We start from the raw sequence: 13,231 nt of genomic DNA on the forward strand, positions 1-13,231 counted from the left end.
GATTTTTCAGGGTATAAATTGAACATGGGGAAGAGTGAGCTGTTTGTGGTGCATCCAGGGGAGCAGAGTAGAGAAATAGAAGACCTACCGTTGAGGAAGGTAACAAGAGACTTTCGTTACCTGGGGATCCAGATAGCTAAGAATTGGGGCACATTGCACAGGCTAAATTTGACGCGGTTGGTGGAACAGATGGAGGAAGATTTCAAGAGATGGGATATGGTAGCATTGTCAATGGCAGGGAGGGTGCAGGCGGTTAAGATGGTGGTCCTCCCGAGATTCCTCTTTGTGTTTCAGTGTCTCCCGGTGGTGATCACGAAGGCTTTTTTCAAAAGGATAGAAAAGAGTATCATGGGTTTTGTTTGGGCCGGGAAGACTCCGAGAGTGAGGAAGGGATTCTTACAGCGTAGTAGGGATAGGGGGGGGCTGGCACTACCGAGCCTAAGTGAGTATTATTGGGCCGCTAATATTTCAATGGTGAGTAAGTGGATGGGAGAGGAGGAAGGAGCGGCGTGGAAGAGATTAGAGAGGGCGTCCTGTAGGGGGACCAGCCTGCAGGCTATGGTGACAGCCCCATTGCCGTTCTCACCAAGGAACTATACCACGAGTCCGGTGGTGGTAGCTACACTGAAGATTTGGGGACAGTGGAGACGACATAGGGGAAAGACCGGAGCACTGGGGGGGTCCCCGATAAGAAACAACCATAGGTTTGCCCCGGGGGGAATGGATGGGGGATATGGAATGTGGCAAAGAGCAGGTATAACGCAATTGAAAGATCTATTTGTGGATGGGAAGTTTGCGAGTCTGGGAGCGCTGACCGAGAAATATGGGTTGCCCCAAGGGAATGCATTCAGGTACATGCAATTGAGGGCTTTTGCGAGGCAACAGGTGAGGGAATTCCCGCAGCTCCCGACACAAGAGGTGCAGGACAGAGTCATCTCAAAGAAATGGGTGGGGGACGGTAAGGTGTCGGATATATATAGGGAAATGAGAGACGAAGGGGAGACTATGATGGACGAACTAAAAGGGAAATGGGAAGAAGAGCTAGGGGAGGAGATTGAGGAGGGGATGTGGGCAGATGCCCTAAACAGGGTAAACTCGTCGTCCTCGTGCGCCAGGCTAAGCCTGATTCAGTTTAAGGTATTACACAGGGCACATATGACTGGAATACGGCTCAGTAAATTTTTTGGGGTGGAGGATAGGTGTGCGAGGTGCTCGAGAAGCCCAGCGAATCATACCCATATGTTTTGGTCATGCCCGGCACTACAGGGGTTTTGGATGGGGGTGACAAAGGTGCTTTCGAAAGTAGTAGGAGTCCGGGTCGAACCAAGCTGGGGGTTGGCTATATTTGGGGTTGCACAAGAGCCGGGAGTGCAGGAGGCGAAAGAGGCCGATGTTTTGGCCTTTGCGTCCCTAGTAGCCCGGCGCAGAATATTGCTAATGTGGAAAGAAGCCAAGCCCCCGGGGGTGGAGACCTGGATAAATGATATGGCGGGGTTCATAAAGTTAGAGCGGATTAAGTTCGTCCTAAGGGGGTCGGCTCAAGGGTTTACTAGGCGGTGGCAACCGTTCGTCGAATATCTTGCGGAAAGATAGATAGGGGAGAACAAAGAAGGCAGCAGCAGCGGCCCAGGACTTGGGGGGGGAGGGGGGTGTGGCCTGAGACAAGGCAGTTGCCAATTAGGGCTAGTTTTTATTTTTTGTTATTTAATATTTATTTATTTGTTGTTGTTTTTGTTTAAATTTAAAAAGGTCATTATTATCTGTATTGTTACAATGTTGTGTAAAGGATGCACAATGTACTGTGTTGGTTGACCAAAAATTTTCAATAAAATATTATTTTTAAAAAAGGACTTCATGGAGCAGATGGGAGGGGTAGACCCCTGGAGATTTAGTAGGCCTAGGAGTAAGGAGTTCTCATTTTTCTCCCATGTCCACAAAGTATATTCACGGATAGACTTTTTTGTCTTGGGAAGGGGCACTGATTCCGAAGGTGACAGGGACGGAATATACGGCCATAGCTATTTCGGACCACGCTCCACATTGGGTAGACCTGGAGGTTGGAGAGGAAAAAGAACAGCACCCACTCTGGAGAATGGATATGGGCTTATTGGCGGATGAGGGGGTATGTTTAAGGATGAGGGGGTGCATTGAAAGGTACTTGGAGCTTAATGACAATGGAGAGGTTCAGGTGGGAGTGGTCTGGGAGGCGTTGAAGGCGGTGGTTAGAGGGGAACTGATATCCATAAGGGCACATAATGGGAAGCAAGAGGGTAAAGAAAGGGAGCGATTGCTGAAAGAACTTTTGAGGGTGGACAGGCAATATGCGGAGGCACCGGAGGAGGGACTGTACAGGGAAAGACAAAGGCTACATGTGGAGTTTGACCTGCTGACCACGGGTAAAGCGGAGGCACAGTGGAGGAGGGCACAGGGTGTACAGTATGAGTATGGAGAGAAGGCGAGTCGGCTACTGGCCCACCAATTGAGGAAGAGGGGAGCACCGAGGGAGATAGGAGGGGTGAGAGATGAGGAGGGAGAGATGGAACGGGGAGCGGAGAGAGTGAACGGGGTGTTCAAGGCATTCTATGAGAGGTTATATAAGGCTCAGCTCCCGGAAGGGAAGGAGGGAATGAGGTGTTTCTTGGATCAGTTGGAATTCCCTAAGGTGGAGGAGCAGGAGAGGGCGGGACTGGGAGCACAGATTGAGATGGAGGAGGTGGTAAAAGGGATTGGGAGCATGTAGGCGGGGAAGGCCCCGGGACCGGACGGATTCCCGGTGGAATGGTATAGGAAGTATATGGACTTACTGGCCCCGCTTCTGACGAGAACCTTTAATGAGGCTAGGGAAAGGGGGCAGCTGCCCCCGACTATGTCGGAGGCAACGATATCGCTCCTTTTGAAGAAGGAAAAAGACCCGCTGCAGTGTGGGTCCTACAGGCCCATTTCCCTTTTAAATGTAGATGCTAAGCTCTTGGCCAAGGTGATGGCGACGAGGATAGAGGACTGTGTCCCCGGGGTGGTCCACGAGGATCAAACTGGGTTCGTTAAGGGGAGACAGCTGAACACGAACATACGGAGGTTGCTAGGGGTAATGATGATGCCCCCACCAGAGGGGGAGGCGGAGATAGTGGTGGCGATGGACGCCGAGAAAGCATTCGACAGAGTGGAGTGGGATTATCTGTGGGAGGTGCTGAGGAGATTTGGTTTTGGAGAAGGGTATATCAGATGGGTACAGCTGCTGTATAGGGCCCCGGTGGCGAGTGTGGTCACGAACAGACAGAGGTCTGATTACTTCCGTCTTCATAGAGTGACAAGGCAGGGGTGTCCCCTGTCTCCGTTACTGTTTGCATTGGCGATTGAGCCCCTGGCCATGGCACTGAGGGGCTCCAGGAAGTGGAGGGGAGTGCTCAGGGGAGGAGAAGAACACCGGGTATCATTGTATGCAGATGATTTATTGCTGTATGTTGCGGACCCAGTGGAGGGGATGCCTGAGATAATGCAGACACTCAGGGAGTTTGGGGAATTTTCGGGGTACAAATTGAATATGGGTAAGAGTGAGCTGTTTGTGGTGCATCCGGGGGAGCAGAGCAGGGGAACAGATGACTTACCGCTGAGGAAGGTGACAAGAGATTTCCGGTACTTAGGGATTCAGATAGCCAGGAGTTGGGGAACCTTACACCGGCTTAATCTAACAAGATTGGTGGAACAGATGGAGGAGGATTTTAAGAGATGGGACATGGTGCCCCTGTCACTGGTGGGTAGGGTGCAGGTGGTTAAAATGGTAGTCCTCCCGAGATTCCTCTTTGTGTTTCAGTGCCTTCCGGTGATGGTCACAAAGGCTTTTTTCAAGAGAATTGAGAAAAGCGTCATGAGTTTTGTGTGGGCCGGGAAGACCCCGAGAGTGAGGAGGGGATTCTTGCAGCATAGCAGGGATAGGGGGGGGCTGGCACTACCGAGCCTAAGTGAATATACTGGGCCGCCAATATCTCAATGGTGTGTAAGTGGATGGGAGAAGGGGAGGGAGCGGCATGGAAGAGATTGGAGATGGCGTCCTGCAAGGGAACCAGCCTACAAGCAATGGTGACGGCACCATTGCCGTTCTCCCCGAAGAAATACACCACAAGTCCAGTGGTGGTGGCAACACTAAAAATTTGGGGGCAGTGGAGACGACATAGGGGAAGGACAGGAGCCTCGGTGCAGTCCCCGATAAGAAATAACCATAGGTTTGTCCCGGGGAGAATGGATGGGGTATTTGGAGCATGGCAAAGAGCTGGGGTTGTGCAACTGAGAGATCTGTTCGTAGACGGGACGTTTGTGAGTCTGGGAGCGCTGACGGAAAAATATGGGTTGCCCCAAGGGAATGCATTTCGGTACATGCAACTGAGGGCTTTCGCGAGGCAACAGGTGAGGGAATTCCCGCAGCTCCCGACGCAGGAGGTTCAGGATAGAGTGATCTCGGGGACATGGGTGAGGGATGGGCGGGTGTTTTTGTATAAATATTTGTATTAGGCTCTGTATATTGGATTGTTTGATTTATTTTTGGAGAGTTATTATTTTTGATAGGGCAGTTGCCATTTAGTTTATATATTATTTACTTATTTGTTTAAAACGGCCACTGTTATTTATACTGCTTTACTGTTGTAAAAAGGAAAACCTTTGTATTGTTTTGTTTGGCCAAAAAATTTGAATAAAATATATATTTTTTTTAAATTAATGGACCCCAGTTAAAATGATTTATTGTGAACATAATGAAACATCGTGTCAAGGGTGTGGCACGTTCTGTAGCCCAGTAGTTTGGACAGGGAGTAGTCATATAAAACCTAGGAGAATGGCAGATATAGCATTCAGGCGAGTTGATATTGCATTTAGAACGACAGAAATGGGGAAATGCTTCGACTCCCAGGGAAATTTGGGGAATTCAGTTGTCATGATTGTTTTGTGAAACATCAGGCAACACTGATGATCGAAGTTTGTGACCACATGATAGCTTTTGACCATGGGATGGTATGATAATGATAAATTGTAATTACTGCAGAGAAAACCAAGCTGACGACAGAGTGACTGGGAAAGGATGTGCAGGATTGTGAAGAAGTGATAAACTTGTGGTCCCAATTAGTGAGGGAGTACGTAGTTTAAGAGGTGTTGGGATGACCCGGGGACGTAAAATTAGCCTGACAGTGTATAGAGACTGTTTCACTGCAATGATGCCGTGCCACAGGATAGATCAAATCCCCAAACCGCTCGGACAAGGGAAAAGGAATGTTTGGTTGTGAGTGGCAGGGGATAACTGCACTTACTAGTATAATGGAATCAGTGGAGCGGGATGCCAGGGAATTAAAACCTGTTAGCAGCATCGATATGACCGATGATAAAGTGAAAATGTCACGATTGGAAATGACTTTCATAAAAATCCGGTTGTAATCAAAATTAAAGGAATTAAAGTACATGCAGTAGCACTATCCGACATGTATCAGGGAAAGTTTTGACCCGCTTGGATCACTGAGTTAGTAAAAGAGGAGTTTGAGATTCTTCGAGTCTTACTCAGGGGTGCAACGATAGAAGGAGGCTTAACAGGCCTTAATCGTATGATGTAGGTCAAGGATGAGAAGGGAATTAAATGGAAATCCGGAAGTCCTGGAGAGGGCACTTCTGGAACATCCAAACAAGAATAGAAAGATACAAATTAAGAAATAGGGCCCTCTCCGCCTTTGTCCTGTTCATTTGGTTTTCAGATGAAGCAAAAATAACAGACGAAGAACTACACTCCAGAGAAGAATGTTTTAGACAGTATGGGGGGGGGGGGAGAACTAATGATACAATTGGCTACATATTTGAGGGAATTAAATGACAGAGCCCAGAAGGAAAACCTTACGGGTTAAAAACAAATCAAAATATCAAATTATTCCTCAATAGTGAAACACGTCCGGTCAGACATCTCGAACTGCACGTTAGCTGATGGATGATCTGTGGTCTCTACGGGGTATGTACTACGCGGCGAAGTTATTCAGGGTCTTGGCAGACGGCAGCGACTGACGAGGAACCTCCGCATTTTAAATGACGATAGTTTAGGAATTTTGGCAGCTTAATGCCACGGCGGGAAATTTGTAACCAATGCAGCAAACAATATTGCATTGGAGAGTGTAATAGTTATAACGGATGAAATGTCCTGTAAATTGAAAGGGACTGTTATGTATGGATTCAATTGGGTTGTAACCCCGAAAGTTGACTGCATTGAATGTGCAAGTGGTGTTATTGCAAAGTAGAAAAACAAACAAACAAATAATGGCAAGTATACACTCCATGCTGTAAGGAAAATGATAACGGACAAAAGGGATTTGAAGAAAACTGAGTATTGTGTCATGTAAACCGGGGCTGGCAGACTACATGGTTCAGTACAATGTTAGACGTTAGTGTGAGGAAGTCAGGAATATTAACAGGATTGATTGAAGATCCTGCAATTCATAAAGCAAGGTAATCAGTGGATAATACATGATATCATAATTTACCATTCCAATGCGAAACGGAAAGCACTTCCTAAAAAAAAAATAATACCAATGAGGGATGAAAACCTTTTTGGTCGCTGATGGACTGAGTTGTGTGCTGTTTCTAAGGGACATGAGGAAGCTTTTACGGTGCTGCTACTCCAAGGTAATCAGATGCCTTGGAGGTAGTGGAACACACGGATATAGCTATTGCGTTACCTTCCTGAGTAGCGATGCTATGGTTCACGGTGATTGGACTTGAGGCAAGAACAAAACAAAGAGTCTATCGGCACTGATCTGCGGGATGGATGAATTTACAGTTGATTTCCGTGCACAGTTTACAAATCACGACATGTACACACACATGATAAGGATCAGGGATAGCCGCTAGTCAGTACAACTAGAAGGGGGGATATAAACCCTACAGTAGGATTCAGCTCAGAGTCAGCTCTCATAGTTCGGTCATGGGGTTTTACCTGATGCATGGATTGATAATACTTGTTATTATAATTGTATATTGGATAATCATTGGATGCCTTAATATGTGTTGTAAGATGACGATGGCTCGGATGATGCCGATAGGCTCGGCCCATCACCAAGATGACAACCCGTTACTGGCAACCATCAAACCAGAAAGAACCCAGACGGAGAGCCAGTGGCTGTAAAAATGTGATGAGGTATTTATGTACGGAATGTAATGAATTGCGGGACGGTCTTTCAGACCAGACATTGATGCAGGTTATTAACCCGGGGATGTTTATAATGGACACTGGGAGTTGTATGCCTAACCAAACTCCAAATTAGGACGGACACAGCAACAGGACTATTGTTGGTCTGGCGAATTGTTAGCATACTTTTTGACCATTAGGGGGAATACCTACCCACACATTTCTCTAGCGATAGAGACCCTCGTGGCAGAGGTGAAAGAAAGTATAACATGTCTGTTCTCCACCTGCACAGAACGGAGGTGTAGCGTAACCCAGACGTCAGGCCAATGCACCTGCCACAACGCCACCGGTGTCCCGTTGCCGGCGGGTAGCGGAAGGGGATGTTGGTTGGAGGCGGCATAGTAGTTATCATTGAATGATAAAAGGAGAGAATGAGGAATTGAACTAAAGAACAGAGCATTAGACTGGGTAGACCAGTTAGAATAGTGCATTGACATTAATTCGGGTTGCAGGGAATGAACAAAGAGATGGGCAAAGCATGGCGAGAGGGGGAGGGGTGACTATCAGGAGTGGCTCTTTGCACAAAGGATGCTACAAAGGATGCTGGGAGGCAGAGGCCCAGAGGAAGGAAAGGGATGTGTAATGAGCCTATCAGAATCAGTGGCAGTTAGATTATATGACCAGGTCAAGGAAAGGGCCTATCGGAATCTTGTATTCGTGTATGTGGAACTTGATGCTGCATAAATGTATACGAGACCACATGTGTTGCCTCCCTTTGTCTCACTCGCTCTGGGAGTTTCACGAGACATGGGTCTCCTGCCTTCATCAGAGGGAGTGTAAGCTTGCAAGCTATCTGAAATAAACTAAAGGAATTTCTAAATCCGAACTCAGCCTTTTGATTGAGACCAGACTGGATAGAAAGAACTCAATTTCTTCATTTGGTGGCAGCGGAGGGATTTCTACAGGTGACCACCGGTCATCTGCGAAATTAGAATTAAACTGATCTTGGACGGAGAAAGATGAAATGGGCCCACGACGTGAGTAGCTGGAAAATGACAAGGTCGGTTTTCCTCTGTCTCGAAGTCTGATGAAGTTTAATCACGCGCACATGGTCAGGTAAGGACTGGACAGAAAGAACTCAATTTCTTCACTACCAACCTGATTTTCCCAGTCCACCTGCATGTTGAAATCCCCCATGATTATTGTAATATTTTGCGTTTTTGATAGGCCTTTTCTATCTCCTGATTTATTTTCTGACTCACATCCTGACAAGTGCTAGGGGCCTGTACATAACTCCCATCAGGGTCTTTTTATCTTTGCGATCCCTCAACTCTACCTACAGAGATTCTATGCCTTCCGATCCTACAACACTTCTTGCTATCGATTTAACTTCATTCCTTACTAACAATGCAACCCCACTCCCTTTGCCCATCTGCCTGTCCTTTCGATAGGACACATATCCTGGATATTTAGATCTCAGCCCTGATCCCCTTGCAGCCACGTCTGTGGTGCCCGCAACATCGTACCGGCCAATTTCAATGTGTGCAACAAGCTTGTTTGCCTTGTTTCATATACTGCGTGCATTTAGGTACAACACCCTCAGCCCTGCATTGACCACCTCCCTTCTCATACTGGTCACCATTTTTTGCTCTGCCTGAGGTGATGTTGTGCTCTTATTTTTGTTCTCTATTTCCTCTTAAGTTATTACACCTTCTAAGCTAACGCTCTGGTTCCCACCCGCTGCCATCTAGTTTAAATCCTCCAGAGTGACTCTAGCAAACCTCCCAGCCAAGATATTGGTGCCCCTCCAGTTTAGAAGCAACCCATCCTTCTTGTACACATCTGACTGAAGAGAAACTGCAAACGTTAGTGAGTGAAAGTGAGAATAAATAGTTGAACATAGATTGTAAGAAGACAAAATGTTGTGTGGTGTCCAAACAAAAATTCATACCAAAATGTAAGATCAGAGTGAAGAATGAAAAAGTCACACAGGCGGCCAAATTTTGTTTCCTAGGAAATCTGTTAACATCGAATAGAAAGTGTGACCAAGAAATAAGACAAGGGATTGGAATCGCCAAAGATGCATTCCAAAAAATAAAAATAGATTATGATCAACGCAAAATTAGTCATGGAAACAAAGCTGAGAATCCTGGAATGCTGCATTACACCAATTTTGCACAGTGAAGCAATGCAGAGAAGAAGTGAGGCTGCAGAGTTATTGTTTTTGAGGTGAATAATGAAGCTATCTTTGCCAAGTCACACAACCAATGCAGAGGTGTTGGCAAAATCTGAGACCAAAAGAAATCTGATGACTAAGATCAGGTAGAGTTAGATTCTTGGGCATGCAATAAGTCATGATTTAGAAAGTCTGATGCTGATGTGAAAGATCGATGGTAAAAAAGATTGAGGTTGACAAAGAACGATCTTTAATAACTCACAAACCGGATGAAATATACCACCAAGATGATCCATCCAGAGCAACATTCACATGGAGATTCATGGTTGCCAATGCCCTCTTAGGGTATGGTACTTAAAAGAGAGGGAGGTCTATATTCTCTGTAAATTAGAAGAATGAGAGATGATTTCATTAAAGGGTTTGACAAGGCTAGATGCTGAGAATCTAGGTGGTGGCTGTGGAATCTAGAAAAGACCACAATCTCAAGTGTAAGGAGTTGGTCATTTAGGACCAAGATAAATAATTTCTTCACTCAAAATGTCAGCAATCTTTGAAATGTTTTACTCCAGGGGACTCTGGATACTCAGGCATTGAGTATATTCAAGGCAGAGGTTGATACATTTTTGGGAACTAAGAAAATTAAAGAATATAGGGTAGTGCAGGAAGGATGGATTTGAGGTAGGAGATTAGCCATTGAGGATGATCCTATTCCAACATGGGGCAAAGCATCTGTTTTACTTGCCTAATCATGTCAAACCCAAAATATCAAATCTGCTGATTTTCTGAACTGTGAGCTACCACTTTTAGTCAAATGGTTCAAGAAGGTGTTCATCTAAAATGAACTCTGGTTCTACCATCCGATTGATGAGGCAAGCATGCACATTTGAATGGCCCAACCAACTAAAAAAGTTTGCTCTCAAACATTTTGAAGTATCATAGTAAAAGATTCAGCTGGCTCCTGCCACTCCTACAAATCTCATTTCATATCACTGGACAGTTTATTCATGCAACTCAGCATCACCACTCAATAGCTGATTATACAGCTCTTTTGTTTTTCTATGTCATTAATGTTACTCTCAATCATTAGAGACAGCAGGAGAGTGACATGTTCTTGTATTTAATCAGCCATTTTGTGCTTAGTGCCACAAAACACTTCCATTAATAATCTGTTGGCCCTTGCATCTTACAGTACTTCTTTATATGCTCAATATTTGGTTATGTTTGGAGCCTAGCAGTCAAAAGAAACTATGCTAACTAAAACTAGCTGCAAAAAAAGATCTGTTGCCTCAACAAAAGTGGCTTCCTTAAAAAAAGAGAGAAAAATGTTATCAGACACATAGAATATAGGAAGAGGCCATTCGGCCCTTCCAGCCTGCTCCACCATTTATGATGATCATGGCTGAAATAGGAGGAGCCTGTAGTGATCTGTACATCTGTACATACATCTGCACATACACCAGGGACTGCAGACAGATGTAACAGCCACAGCATCACTAGAGAGCAGCAGAGATGGGTCTAAAGGGTCCAGTCCAAGGTAGGATCCACCTCTTTCAGAAGCACAGGGCTAGTGAGCAGCAGCACACAGAGACAGCTCAGCATAGGCAGCTTACCTTAGCTTCACTGGTCATACCGCTTGACTATACTATATCTAGTTAAGCTCTGGAAACAGAACAAACCTACTGAATAAAGTATTTGTGTTAACTGGAAGTCTACAATCTTTATTCAGACTTAGAGAATAACATAGAGACCATTCGGCCCATCAAGCCTGCTCTGCCATTCATTATCATGGCTAATCATCCAACTTCATAACCCAATTCCACTTTCCCCCTCATATCCTTTGACCCCTTCGCCGTAAGTGCTATGTCTAACTGTTTCTTGAAAACATACAATGTTTTGGCCTCAACTACTTCCTGTGGTAATGAATTCCACAGGCCGACCACTCTCTGTGTGAAGACATTTCTCCTCATCTCTTGTGCTAAATAATCTACACCATATCCTCAGACTGTAACCCTTGGTTCTGGACATGCCCACCATCAGGAACATCTTTCCAGCATCTACCCTGTTGAGTCCTGTTAGAATTTTATACATTTCTATGAGATCCCTCTCATTCTTCAGAACTCCAGCAAGTACAACCGATTCAATCTCTCCTCACACATTAAGTCTCGCTATCCCGGTAATCAGTTTGATAAACCTTCATTGCACTCCCTCTAGAGCAAGAACATCCTTCCTCAGATAAGGAGACCAAAACTGCACACAATATTCCACGTGTGGCCTCACCAAGGCTCTGTGTAATTGCAACAAGACATCCCTGCTTCTGTACTCGAATTCTCCCGCTATGAAGGCCATGGTGACCTTTTCTGAATGACCCAAGAAACATCTACCAACTCCTGTGATGTTCAATCATGGGCAAAAGGAAGTCAAATATAATTACATAATCCTGTCAAGTATCAACAATATTTAAAACAAAACAAGGTGCAAAAATACAACATAAGTAGTGAAAGGGAAAACCAGGTGAAAGCATGAATCCTTCAAATATAAAGTGAAAAATATTAAATTGTTAAGGCATGCGTCTATAATTGCAGTCGAGATCCTTCTTACTAAACTATTTCAGAGCCATAGGTGTTAATCCTGCGTAATTGTGGCAATCATTACACATTTCTCATAAAACAATTTTGGGTCCCCTGCCATTATTAATTTTTTCCTAATTATTTCCATCTTTATATCTTTGTTGGACACAGAGGCTGATAGCCCATGGAGTGCTGTGTGTAGATCTATCTGCAAGACAAACTGCAACTGTTCGACTTCAGTCTTCTCACAGAATGTCCCATTATTTTAGCTTTAGATTTCCTCAGCTCCCATACAGCAGTTTGCATCTATAACATGCCTTTAACGTGGTGCATGTCTCAAAGTATCCCCCAGGAGAAACAGATGCTCAGGGTTAGAACATTAAAGTTGCTCAAAGAAAGATATGAAACTCTTCAGCAGTTTGGGGAAGTGGGGGGGGGGGGGGGGGGCATCAGAAGACTTACTTTTACTGGATACACTGGAATCCAACAAGGGTGCCCTCAGGAGTAGAGGCTGAAGTTGTTCCCAATATAGGGTACTGCAGGATAATTAACCAATACACCACAAAAGCCCATACACCACACAAGGTCATCTCGGAGCTGTAGGTGCTCTTTAAAGGGAAAAACATAACTTACGTTTATATAGCGCCTTTGACGTGGTGAGATATTCCAAACCTTTTCTCAAGCCTGGATCAAACGGAGAGATATTAAGGAGACCAGAAGCTTGTATCAGCGATGAGTTTTCACATTCCCCTTGTACATTTAAACTGGACACAGTCAGTACAAGCAGCAGCTCCGCCACCTTCCACAAGAGACTGTCACTCCAGCCCCGACTGGGCGAAAGGCCGCCATTCCGGCTGTTCCCGGAGCCGGGCTCTCATCCTCACCCAAACCCGGCCCTTAACAACCGCCAAATCCATCGCAAGAAGCCCCGAGGCAGCTTCCGGTTAAAGAGAGACTCTCCCGCTCAAACCACTCCCCCAACTGTCCCCTCCCCCAGCACCCGAAATCCCCACTCCCTCCCCCACACCAAACACCCCACCCGACACCCCCCTCACCGCCCCCACACCTATTACCCTCCAATCCCATCCGACACCCGCAAACCCCTCCGACCCCCTCCCCCACCTGACACCCCCAAACCCCTCCGACCCCCTCCCCCACCTGACACCCCCAAACCCCTCCCCACCCAGACCCCTCCCCATCTGACACCCCCAAACACCTCCGACCCCCTCCCCCACCTGACACCCCCAAACCCCTCCCCCACACAGACCCCTCCCCATCTGACACCCCCAAACCTCTCCCCCACCCAGACCCCTCCCCATCCGACCCCCCCAAACCCCTCCA

General features: G+C 46.1%; 1 protein-coding gene across 10 annotated transcripts in view; it reads right to left on the reverse strand.

Moving 5' to 3' along the window:
* rnf180a (ring finger protein 180a) overlaps window positions 1-12,837 on the reverse strand; it is a 216,935-nt gene extending 204,098 nt beyond the window's left edge. For 6 of the 10 annotated variants that reach the window (XM_072496956.1, XM_072496954.1, XM_072496951.1 and 3 more), the window contains exon 1: window positions 12,524-12,834. The gene's annotated coding sequence lies outside the window, so the exon portion shown is untranslated. Of the gene's footprint in view, window positions 1-9,589; window positions 9,704-12,523 lie in introns of all 10 variants that reach the window. The other 4 variants (XM_072496949.1, XM_072496953.1, XM_072496947.1 and 1 more) reach the window with 2 other exon arrangements.
* Window positions 12,838-13,231: the final 394 nt, after the last annotated feature.

The sequence above is a fragment of the Scyliorhinus torazame genome, chromosome 3, assembly GCF_047496885.1.
Source record: "Scyliorhinus torazame isolate Kashiwa2021f chromosome 3, sScyTor2.1, whole genome shotgun sequence".
NCBI lineage: Eukaryota > Metazoa > Chordata > Chondrichthyes > Carcharhiniformes > Scyliorhinidae > Scyliorhinus > Scyliorhinus torazame.